We start from the raw sequence: 12107 nt of genomic DNA, 5'->3' as shown, positions 1-12107 counted from the left end.
CAGAAGTATTATTTTCATTACTCACCATAAAGGAGATTTTTTTCCAAAGGAAAGCTAATTTTACACATAATCCATAATTTGAAATTAGCCCAGCATTCCTGCCTTTTACAGATACAATTAGTGGTAAACTCCTGGGAAAACCTCTTCTTGCACCCTGTGGCATCAGCTACAAATGCTCACCCCACAGGGGAGGTTTAAATTGGATATTAGGGAAAATTTCTGCTCTGGGATATCATCAAGCAGTGAACAGGCTGCCCTGGGCAGTGGGGGAGTCACCATCCCTGGAAATATTTAAAAGCTATGTGGATGTGGCACTTGAGGACAGTGGTGGCCTTGGCAGTGCTGGGGGAATGGCTGGACTGGATGATCTTGGAGGGCTGCTCCAACCGAAATCATTCCATGATTCTATGAAAACTTCCCTTAGAAGCTTGTACTTAATATTAGCAGTGTGTAAAATCCTCCCTTTCCCCCCTCTGTGCTCAGTTTCTGATCTGGATCAATGGTTCAGAAGCAGCTGAGCTGTGCTAACATTTCCCTCTCTGTAATTAAAAGAAAAGGAAGTTGTGTGGCTCCAGCACAGCTGCTCTGGGGAGAGCAGGGATGATCCTGATGTCTGATTGTGAACAGAGGAAGCAAGAGATGGATTCCTGCCTTCAGCAGGGCTGGCAGCTCAAGGGATTTTTCCCATTAGAGAATAAATATGCTCAAAGCTCTCTCATTGCCTGGGCACTTTGGTATTTCAAACACCACTTCTGGAGCCACTCAGAGCTGAGGAAATTCAGAGGACAGTAAAACCACACCTATTCCTGCCAGCTGAAGGGCTTAGCCCATAAACAGCACCAAGCCAGAGTGCTGCCTGCAGTTAGTTAGAGAGTCAGTGGATCTAGTAAAAAAAATTAAGAATAAAGTGGTGATTTTTTCACCCCAGTAACTAAAATGATGCACAGGATATTTTTGTGCCATTGCTTGCATTTGTTCGTGGAATAAGCAAACAGACAGTGTTTGATCCTTCATTAAGGATCAAAACAAGACAGTAGAAATCTTTTCATGCTGCAGCACAAAGAGTTTCAAGCAGGTTTTTAATATAAAAATTATTCAGTTTAACATGCAAGGTGTCCCCCCAGTAATTAAGCCCAGAGAGACCAACTTCTAAAGCATGTAAGTACTAGCAAGTGCACAAAACTGAATGATAGAAGGTGATTTTGCCCTTTCTGAGGAACACTGGGGTTTATTAATAATGCCAAAAATGGGCAAGTCTGGGCAATGTCACTCTCTGCTCACAGTCAAACACCATGGCTTTATGGAGCTGGAAATCTTTCTTTAAAATAATGTGCTCCTGGAATATTGATCATGTTTTTACTGTAAAAAGGCAACAGTTGACACTTGATTTTCCATTTTCTTCCATGCTATCCTGTAGTGACTTTAGACATGAGCAAATCCAAGCCTTTCCTAAAGGAGGTGTTAAAGGATGGCAATATTCAGAAGTGAACCATTTTTTACTTCTGGATGGAAAAAAAAAATCTTGAAAATGGAGAAAAAACATTAAGCAGGAAAATACCGTTCCTGATTCAAAATAGTTATTTCCAGACAGGACAAAGGCAAATAGATATGTCTGTGTACAAATTCTAAAAGGCTCTCAGGGAAGAATGATGTTCAGGTTAAAAATAGGTGAAAAACTTGAAGGTTTCTATTTTCTGAAAGATATTTCTTATTTTTTTAATCATGAATCACCAGACTATAGCCTGTCAAACTGGCCTTAAATCAGAAAGAAATCAACTTTCATATTTATAAATTCCTGCTGTAACAGGAATCTCTCCTGGTTAAAGAATCCCACAACTCCTGTTGGTGATCATTGTCAAGCAATGGTAGGAATTACAGTTAACTTTTCATCCTGAGATACAAACATTTTAACTTTAAAAATAATTTGTATATCCTAAGCATTACACAGGTCTGTACCACAGAGTGACAGGAAAAGGAATGGAACAAAAAGGAAGTGAAATATGGCTGGAAAAGGCTTTTCAGGGCTTGAATGTTCTTTTTTTTAACCTTTGAGCCAACCTAGCAGTAACTCATGCTCAATAAAAGTGCCCCAAAGGACTTCACTGTCCCTGCACATGGCAAAATACATTGACATAGCTCAGGATCCAACTTAGTTCCTTTCATGTCACAATCACGATGAAGGAAACAGAAATGTGGAACTATTTTATGTGTGACATCCACACCAACACTGGCAATTCCATGGCAACAGTGAAATTCCAGATGGGAGGCACCCCAGAATTCCTAGATCTGCTTCAAATAGAGATGGTTAAATGAAACATTCAGCTTCCTGAGAGTGCCTCCCTCTCAAACAACAGGCACAGTGTTCCCAAGGGAAAGCTGGGTCCTACAGGCAGCTTGCCATGCTTTCACTGCACAACAGGACCTAGGAATAGCTTTGGGAATTCAGCTTCCAGGCAGCCCTTTGGTGGTCACACAAAGGAACATTCTAGTAGGAGCTTCCCCAGCTCCAGAAGGAGCCTCTGTAGAAAGGTCAAGGTGTCTCAATCCAATCCCTCATAGCACACTTCAACTTTGCTTAAACTGATTGTTAGAGATTTTCTACCTTGGCAAAGCCCTGATCACTGGGTTTTAGTTTGCAATTTTCTGCCTACTTTTTAAATGAAAATTCCTTCCTTACATTGCATTTATAGCAAATTGCTGCAGAGTTTGTTGGCATCACAAAATCAACAGCAATGAAAAGAATATAAAATAGATTTGTTCTGACTTGTGTTGTGAAAGTTCTCTGGAATAAAAGCACCAAACATTCTGGGCTCATCTGTGGCAGGTGGGGAGTGTCACTCTGGAAACTGAACAGATGTTTGATTACGTAGAAAGGGACATGAGAAACAGGGAAGTTTATTATCATCACTTTCATGTTTGCATAAATGCATTAAGTGTTACATTTTAAGAGATGCAAGGGGTTTCTGAATAAAGGTTTCCCTTTTTCTGTCCTCTGAAATAGACCTTGGTTACTGCTCACTCAAAGAAAAGGGTATCCCCAAGGAAGTTTATTACACATTCAATTCCAATGTTTGTCTCTACCCACTGCACACAAACAGCCCCTACAAGGATTTTTTTATCTAAGGTTTTTGGAAGAGAATTAATAAATCTGTAAGTGACACTAAACTGGAAGCTGGGTGGATCCCTTTTTATCTTTTCTGATCATCCAAGACCAGTTTTGTGGGAAACACAGCAGGTGTGTCATGCACAGGGCAGAGGAACATAGGATTGGAGCACTGGGATGTCACAGCAGGTGACATTCCATGGAACCTTCACTGAAGATGTAATTCTGCCTTAAGTTTTGGAAACCTGAGGCAATGAAGAGTGGAAGAACTGCACTTGGAAACACTGAGTGAAGAACAAATCTCTCTCCAAACTCAGCTGTGTGTAAACATCAGTAGTTTAGGCTAAACATTTCAAAGCCTGATTTCATCTACTTTTCAAGTAGTTCCTTTCCTTGCTGGGTTTGATTAGGTCCTAAATGCCCTGCAAAAGCTGTGCATGGCATTTTTGTGGTACTTGTGTGACCTTTACCAGGAGAAGTATTACCTGGGAATAGTTTCCTGTAACCATTCAAACACTGTGCACAAAGTAGGTTGATCAGAAAAGCTGGTCAGCATTTCTTAATGACAAATTCTGTTCTGGTATGGTCTCTTTTGATATTATTATTATTTTATTTTTTGAACAGCAGCAGCATTTCTGGCAGCAGCACAGGTATTTTGAACCCTACAAGAGGATTTTCAGTATGCACAGAACTTCTGTAAATTGTCCAGCATAACAGTGCTCTGCTCTGATGTTCCAGGGTTTGCAGGAAGAGAGGAGGGAAGAGTGGAGGGTTTAGCCTCTTTTAAGACTGATAAAGGGAAGAATTATTCAGTCAGGAAAAGGAAGAAGCTGCTCAGAAAACCTCAATAAATTAATATCTGTCTTTCTCTCTGCTTTACCTGCATTTAGAACCCATAATAAGAATAATAAATTTCCTGACCTGGTCAGAAAAATGAATAAAGAAGAAACACTCTCACAGAGAGTGGGAGTGTGAGCTTAACAAAACAGGAGAAATACTTTGGGGGATTGAACTTCTGAGTGAAGCCTGTAAAATATTAATTAATCTTTGCTGTCAATATAAAACCCAAATATAATTCAAGACATCGTGGAAGGAAAACCAACTTCTTGTACCTAGCAACTGTAATATTCAAAATGTTTTTCATTGCCCAGGTGGGGAGCAAGTCCTGCCTGGGGAAGTGCCTGTCACAGAGAGTTGCCCTCAGCAACACAAAATTCCTGTCCTCTCCATACATTTTTTCCATTCCAGCTACAGTCAGGAATGCCTGGGTGATTTGGAGATGCGATTAGGTTGCATTCCTGTTATTACAAGTAAGGGAATCAATACTAATTCACTTAGCTTTATTTTATAAGTGGCTAAAGAAATGTAACATCAGCCTCCAACGAGAGAGAACACTTCCTGCGTGTGTTGGAATACTAATAAGAATTGGCTCAAGGTAACCACCCAGAAAGAACTGTTTGCTAAACCCAATTAGTTATTAATCAGGAGCTTCCTCATTTTTAAACGTCTGACAGTTTTAAAATAAAGATAAAATACAGCCTGGAGAGTGACAGCAAACCTAGACACTGCCGAAGTCAGGTGAGAAAATAAAAGTATGTAGCATAGATTTTGTAATCTGAAACAGATAGTGAAATTAATTTAATTAAAAATAGAATTTTTCAAAACTCTGAAGAAGTTTAAATTCACCTCTGCAAACGATTCTTCTCTATTCAACACTTGAACTTAAACTGAGGGCTTGGATATGCTACTATGGAATAGGCATGTTACAGGTTACACGTTTCAGATCAAAGGGCCAGGGCTGGGTGGAAAAATACTCTGCAAAAATACGCACTTCACTTCCTTACCTTCTTCCCTGGAGGTCTCCAAGGGCTGAACACTTAATGCTGGAAATTATTCCACCTTTCCTGGAAACTCTTTGTAGTGGATATAAGCCACTGAGAGAGAGCCTGAACCACAGGAGAAAGGAACGTCCCTCAGCCCCAGCCTTTGAGTTAGAAACAATCTTATTTATAAATCCATATAAAATGCACCCCAGTTTAACTGTAGAGCAAAGTCCTTTAGTGAGAATATCCTCTACCAGCAAACTCTGCTGCTGCTGCCACTTAGGCTTGTGCTGGTCCCATATCAACACGAGACCAAGGCAATGCAGGATTTTCAGGCTATTGTGCCTGGCATTCAGTAACACCCCGGTTGCAGTAATGTCCATTACCCCCTCCAGCTGTTCTACCATACTCTCCCTTCAAACCCATCACTTCCAGTTTTGTTAAGGACCTACAGAGCTTTCAGTTGGCTTAAACAATCAAGTTTCCCAGGATAAGAAATCAATAACCATTTAATATTTAAGCAGCTTACAAGCCACAGCTGAACTCTGGATATGGCAGCAGTGTTCCAACTACAGGGAATTTCTGCAAACCCCAATGCCTGGAACAGTGAGGTATTAACATGGCTCCTGATTATCTCCATTTGAGAGCCCAGCACCCCACTTACAAAACAAATTCTGCTCATGATGCCTGCCAATGCTGTTTTTTCCCCCACTGAGTGCATCCTGTTCCAGACTGGGGGCAGCATTGACAGTGCGGCCTTAATGGAGAGACAACTCCAAGCCAGGCAAAGCCCCTGGGGGAAAGGCTTCGATTTCCTCAGCCCGTAAAGCAGGTACTGGGATCAATTATGCCCCAGCAGTGATCCATGGCTGCTCTGCTCTCCCAGGATATGTTTTGCTGTGGGTCAGATCCTGAGAAAATCTTCCATGACTCTGCAGAAACAGAGCACTTAAAAGAGAGTTTCTGTGCCAAGTGGATAAATGCAGCCAGATGTTATGGACTGGCTGGGAGATCAGCACTAGGAAACCACAAAATAATACAGAAACTGTACACAATGAACCTTCACTCAGGTATTTCCTTTGGACTCAAAGGTATTACTTCCAGGAAAGAGCTCAAAGGGCAGGTGTGGCAGGAAAAAGAGCTCAAGGGAATAGCTCCACTGATCCCAACTTAAGGGCCTTCCCCTGCATCTACATACCTGCATTGATACAAAGAGATAGGTATTGGAAAGTTTCCAAGTATGTTTTCACCTCCAGTTAGGAGGTGAGAAAGAATAACTCAAGTAAGTACAAATATATATATTATATCCATCTAAAATGTTATAATTTGTAGACAAATTTGGCAGAATAGATCTCTTTTCACATAGAAGGAAAGCTTAAAAGCAAAAGAATCCCTTCTCTTTTCTAAGCTCTGTGAATACTTTAACAGTGAACACATTAAGTTTTAAAGGAAATCAATGTTATTTATTCCAAGCCTTTAAGAAGAGGTAAGAAACCTGAAACAAGGATTTTCTGCAGATAAAGACTGTTGGGTCTTTGTAATCCTCAGCTTGCTTTTTTATCCTGAGAAAATGTACTCCTTTGTTGCAGATAGTTGGCTGCTCCTGAACATGCCTAATCCGTGAGGGGCTGATCAGCAATGGTTGAGTTTCCAAGCAATGAAAGCCCTCATTAGGAACGGTTTTTGTCACCTCCCAGGGCAATGAAGAGATTGCTGCCACACAATGCACTCATCAATCGGCATTGTCCTTTTCCGGGTGGTAATTCTGTTTATTTTCCTACATCTCCTCGTGGCAGGAAATAATTGAATTGAGAAGAGAGAAAACAGACAGCTATGATTCCCTGTGGATTTCTGTGTGGTTTTTTTTTGGTTTTTTTTTTTTGGTTTTTTTTTTTTTTTTTTGTTTGGTTTTTTTTTGGTTTTTTTTTTTTTTTGTTGTTTTTTTTTTTTTTTTTCCCCCTGTAATGACTCGTGGGGCTCTGAGGACACGCAGTGGTTTCCCAAGGCAGGGGAAATGGCAATTTTATTTAGCATTTACAGAAGGCAGCTACCAGCAGTTGTTTACAGGAGCAAATACCCAGTGACAAACAGCTCCTGGAAGTATCCAGCCTTTGACACACATATTTCAAGGAAGCCAAGTCTGACAGGTTGTCTTTAACCTGGTATCAATCAATACAGCAGCAGCAGCAGCTAATCACACCCATTACTGCAAACCACTGGGGAACAGCATTTGGAGCGGCACGGGGACCCAGGAGCTGGGAACTGGCAGAAATCTGCTCACAGACACTGTGAATCCAACACCCCTGTGATGGGAATAACAAACCAGCAGCAGTGTCCCAGAATGCAAGCCTCTGGAGTAACACACTCCAAATTCCACCTATCCCACAGGTAGAAAACAGAGATCCAGGCCTATTTTCTGTTTCTGGCAGAGCAGCTAAGTCCCAATAAAACAGATTAGCTGAGAAATAGCAATAAAACCTTGTTACCTTGCTCGTGGTGCCTGTTCTCACTGGGATTTGAGGGGGTTACTGTACGGAGTGTGCAGTAACAGGGACCTGCAGCTTCCAATTACTAAGGGGTGCATTATGCTAAGGATAGCTGAGTCTCTGGTATGACAAACTGGAGACCCACCTGACATGGGAACTTTGGTCAGAGCTCTTAACTACAGGGACTTGCTAGTAGAGTTTTCCAGGTGGAAAATATGTCGCTATCACATTTACTCGTCAATTACTGCTAATAGAAACAAATAACTTGCTTACTTAAAGTAATTACAAACCTCATGCTAAGAAACAAAAATTAAGTTAAGCAAGCACAGCTCATTTCTTCACCATTTCCCACTGGCAAAATAATTAAATTACATTTTGCAATTTTTAGGAATTCTTAGTATAAATCATTGATTTTATTCTAATAACATGATTGAGTAGTCTAAAATTTTTTCAGGAGTTGGAAACGCTTTCACAACTCCAGATTCTCACCACATGAAAAAAGCAAACGAACATGTTGAAATGGTTTTATTTGAAACTGCCTTTGTATCCACACCAGCTACAGGAGCATTTTGCAGATGTTTTCTCTTACACATGTATTTGCCAGCTTTGTCAGGAGCTAAATGACAGAGAGGAATGCAAAGCTGCCTCAGCATGGTGGACAATTTTCTTTTCCTCTGACCATGACAGCCTTTCCAGGGGAACATAAAAGAGATTTTTAACAGAGGGCTTCTTTTTTTGCAAGTTACTATTTTCCTATTCCCATTAAAGGAACCCGATGACCAGACCTGCATCTTCTGAAATTCTATCCTTGTGTCCTTTCATTTGATTTCTTTCAGATTTCTTCCTAAACTTTTCTCTTTGATGCCCACCTGGAACTTAAAATGCTTTTTTTATGCTGTAATGATCCTCTTCAGAAGTTCCTGGCTCCTTAGGGAAGCACAAAGCTGTGCACACACAGCTTACAGAGACTCCTCTCACCTCAGCCGCCCATTCTCCAACAGGTTTGAGCTGATTCAGTGCTCAAAGAATGACAGAGCTGCATACATTTCACCTCTTTCTCTTCATCTTCCTCCTCCTCCAATAATTTAACTCCTGGGGCATTTAATGACCAGCTCCAACTATGCTCTTAAACTTTAAATCAGCCTCTGACCACTTGGGCTGGGTTTACTGCTGTTAGGATCTGCATTGTTGTGTTTAGCTTTTCCAGGATAACTGTGTTGTTTTATGCTTTTGACATAACGCAGACACTGAAATGTCTTTTTTCATCATCTCACAAGTATCTTGGCTAATCAGCATTTCTGTTTCATGGTTACAGTCTCCTGGCAACAAAACTTTATCTCAAACTGCCCCATGTTGTTTTGGAGACCCTGTGCCCAGAGCATGGTACATCTTTTCTTTTTCCAAACACACTTAGTGTTTTTCCTTGCTTTCCTTGTGATTACCCATTGCTGGCCTGAAATAAAGCACCAGGAATATGCTAACATTTACACACAGATTACTCCTGTTTCTGGTTGTTCCCTTGCACATGATCCACAACTCTGTCACTGAGCAAACCCTTACTTCACAGAAAAAATGGAAAAAGAAAACCCCCAAACCACCAAAAAAGGCTTTGCAGGCTCAGCTTGTACTTTTCCAAGAGAGCATTCACATGTCCCAGCTGTTCCAGCCTTACAGGCCTGTGGAAGAGGCTTACAGACTTCAAAAAAGAGATGGGGAGGATCTTTAAGAATATGTTATCTATAAATTCAAACTTTCTAATGCTGACAGCTTCAGGGAGGACACCACCTCCCAGTAAGCCAGAGCAGCCTGTCTCCCCTGGTCGTTTGGAGCCCTGATTGCCAGCACTCCAATCCTGTCAATTCAGACAAAAGCAGAGATACCTTGGACCTGGCGCTCTCCCTGTCCAAGGCATTTAACACAATTTAACACAGATATCTGTGATTTGACTGGGGGGATGAGCCTCAGCCTTCCTGCATGTCACACCCCACACACATATTGATGCTTACAGATGTTTCTTGAGCCCTGTTTCTCTAGACTCTCATGCAAAAATAAATGTGGGGTGTTTTTGTATAAAAGCTAGACAGATAAAGTGAAAGACTTGTATGACACCAGCAAAGTGGTCTAGGTAGTCATGACAACCACGTCAGTGCTTATAAAACTTCCCTTCTTCTTAATCTTTTTTGCAGTTTAGATAGCACACATGCGAGCTGTAAAAACCAGTATCTGATCTGCAGCAATAAAATGAAAAGTGAAATGTTCACAGCAGCTACCACAGCAAGGCTGAGACACTGACAGTTGCTGGATGTCATTGACAGCAGTTTTGTCCAGTTCCCAGAGGGACTCCTCAGTGTGTCCAGGCCTAAGAGAGACCAAGAGCCTTATCCCAGATTTGGGGGTGAGCAGGAAAGGCCAGGAGGGAGAGGGTTAACGCTGCTTTTAAGGGAAGAAGATCAGACACTAAACACACACAAGCACATTATAAATGTATTCAAATCCCCACGTACTTACAATTCCTTCATCATCTGATCCCAGGAGGGCTCTGCTGGTCAGCCGCAACTCAAGGGACTGTGGGTTCCCACAAACCATCCTTCCTTGAGCAAGAATCAGCATCCATCTTTTGCTTTCAATCTTCTATGCTCATTATTTTTCTGCCTAATTTTTAATGTGGAAATTTAAATTCCCTCCCAGCCTTATCATTCACAGGTGGAAACCAAAGCACACCAGAAATAAATACCCATCTCCATCCCAGAGAGAAGTAAATAGATTTGTTTCCAGCAAAAAGGGAGCGACTGCTGTCAGTAAAACAAATCACTCCCTCTCTAATCAAGTGATAAACTCAAGAAAATTGCAATGCTTAATATACCTAAATCTTCCAAGAATCATGTCTACCTTCAAAGGAAAAAAAAAATGGTTGGCATCTGGACTCTAATAACCGAACTCACTTTCATGTACTATAATAAAAAACCCCTTTGTTTTATAATAAAATAACTATGGTCAGCACGATCATTTCTTTTTTTCTCTCAGCTGTGAAAAATAATTCTCTGACATCTGTAAGAATTCCTCAATTGCACGTGATACTGAACTTACAAGGTCTCCATCAGCTGTGTCAGGGAAACAGCTCCATCTTTTGGGAGGCAGCCCTTCAGTGGCCGGGGAGGGAGCGCTTCCAAGCGGCTCATCCTGCCTATTCCCGGGGTTTATCAGTAGTGTTATCAGTGCAGGATCGTTGGGCTCAGGAATCAGTCTCTCTGGGCTGCTTTGCAGTGGCAGAACTGTTGAAACAAAGCAGAGGGGCTGAGTAAACAGAGACTAAGTAGCTAATCCATGGCAATAAAAGCATCCCACAAAACCAGCAGGCACAGCAAAGACACTCCCGAGTATCCCAAATCCTCGATGACACGGGTGTAAAACACAAACATCAGTAGGATGATCCCTGCCACGAACAACTTCCATAGTTCCCATCACAGAAATTAGTGATACCACATATAAAGTATGTGAAGTTAGCACAGCAAATGCCTGACAGGATTCTTCTCCAGCAGGAAAAGATTGGATGTTAGCTACTTGTTCTACAAAATGGGAAAAACTGCTCTCAGGATTTGGGATACTGCATTTAGCAGCGTACAAATGGCAGTTTGGGATGGAAGCTATGCATTTCTTTCCAACTCAAAAGCCTCACGTGGTGAGTTCTCTCATCCCCGTTAATCACAAGTACTGTGATCCAAAAAGGCTGGGAATGAGTTCCCTGAGAGATGCTAAAGAAGCTCGTTAGGAAGGAATCAGTGACTTAAGATTGTGCTGTTTCATCAGCTGTAATTCTGCTTTAAGCACGTAAAGTCTGACTGAAGTCAAATAACCAAATATCTGCATCACCTTCCTAGGAACATTAATGCCAATTGTTGAGAAGTTCCTGTTAATTATACACAAAGCCATTATTTTAATCTTAGACTTTCAGTCACTTTTATGCAGCTTTTGACAGCACTGGCATAACCACCTTCATCCTTAGGTTCCTGTCTACTTTGCTCATTAACTACAGACAGAAGAACTTGAATTACCTCCAAGGGTAACTGACCTTATTTCATGCCACCACCTTTTTCCCCCCATGGAAAATAATGAGCCTGAAACTAATACAATCCAAGTTCCCTCGCTGATCCCAGGGAGCTGTGCATGGTGTTCGTAGACTGACCAGGAGGGAAGGGGACTCTTATCAAGCAATGATTGAGGACAAATAATCATTCTTAGAAGATGTTCATGACAAAAACCTGTCTGTACCACCACCCTGTAACATTTAGAGGTGAGAGTTCTCCAAGGACACCAATAAGAGTACATTAACCATTCCTTCTGGATTTTTTGTTTGTTGGGTTTTTTTTAGTTTGGTTGTTGATTTTGTTTGTGTGGTTGATTTTTTTGTTTGTTTGGGTGTTTTTTGGTGGGGGGACATGTTTTGGGGTATTTTTTGGTGTTGATTTTTCTTGTAGTACTGACTTAAAGCTTTATTGTGTAGTTTCAATTTAAGTACATTGAAAATACATTGGTTGTACATTTAGTACATTAATTAATTGGTGAAAAATAGATCACCCCACATTTCTTATACAGCAAATAACCCATCTGAAGATGTTCCCTTGTTTTTCTGATTGTGGAATGTCTGAGACCAGAACAGAATGCCCCCAGATTGGTTTAATCACAGGTGATGTCTCA

Source organism: Vidua macroura, chromosome 3 (genome assembly GCF_024509145.1).
Source record: "Vidua macroura isolate BioBank_ID:100142 chromosome 3, ASM2450914v1, whole genome shotgun sequence".
Taxonomy (NCBI): Eukaryota; Metazoa; Chordata; class Aves; order Passeriformes; family Viduidae; genus Vidua; species Vidua macroura.
Note: the sequence above shows the minus strand (reverse complement) of the source record.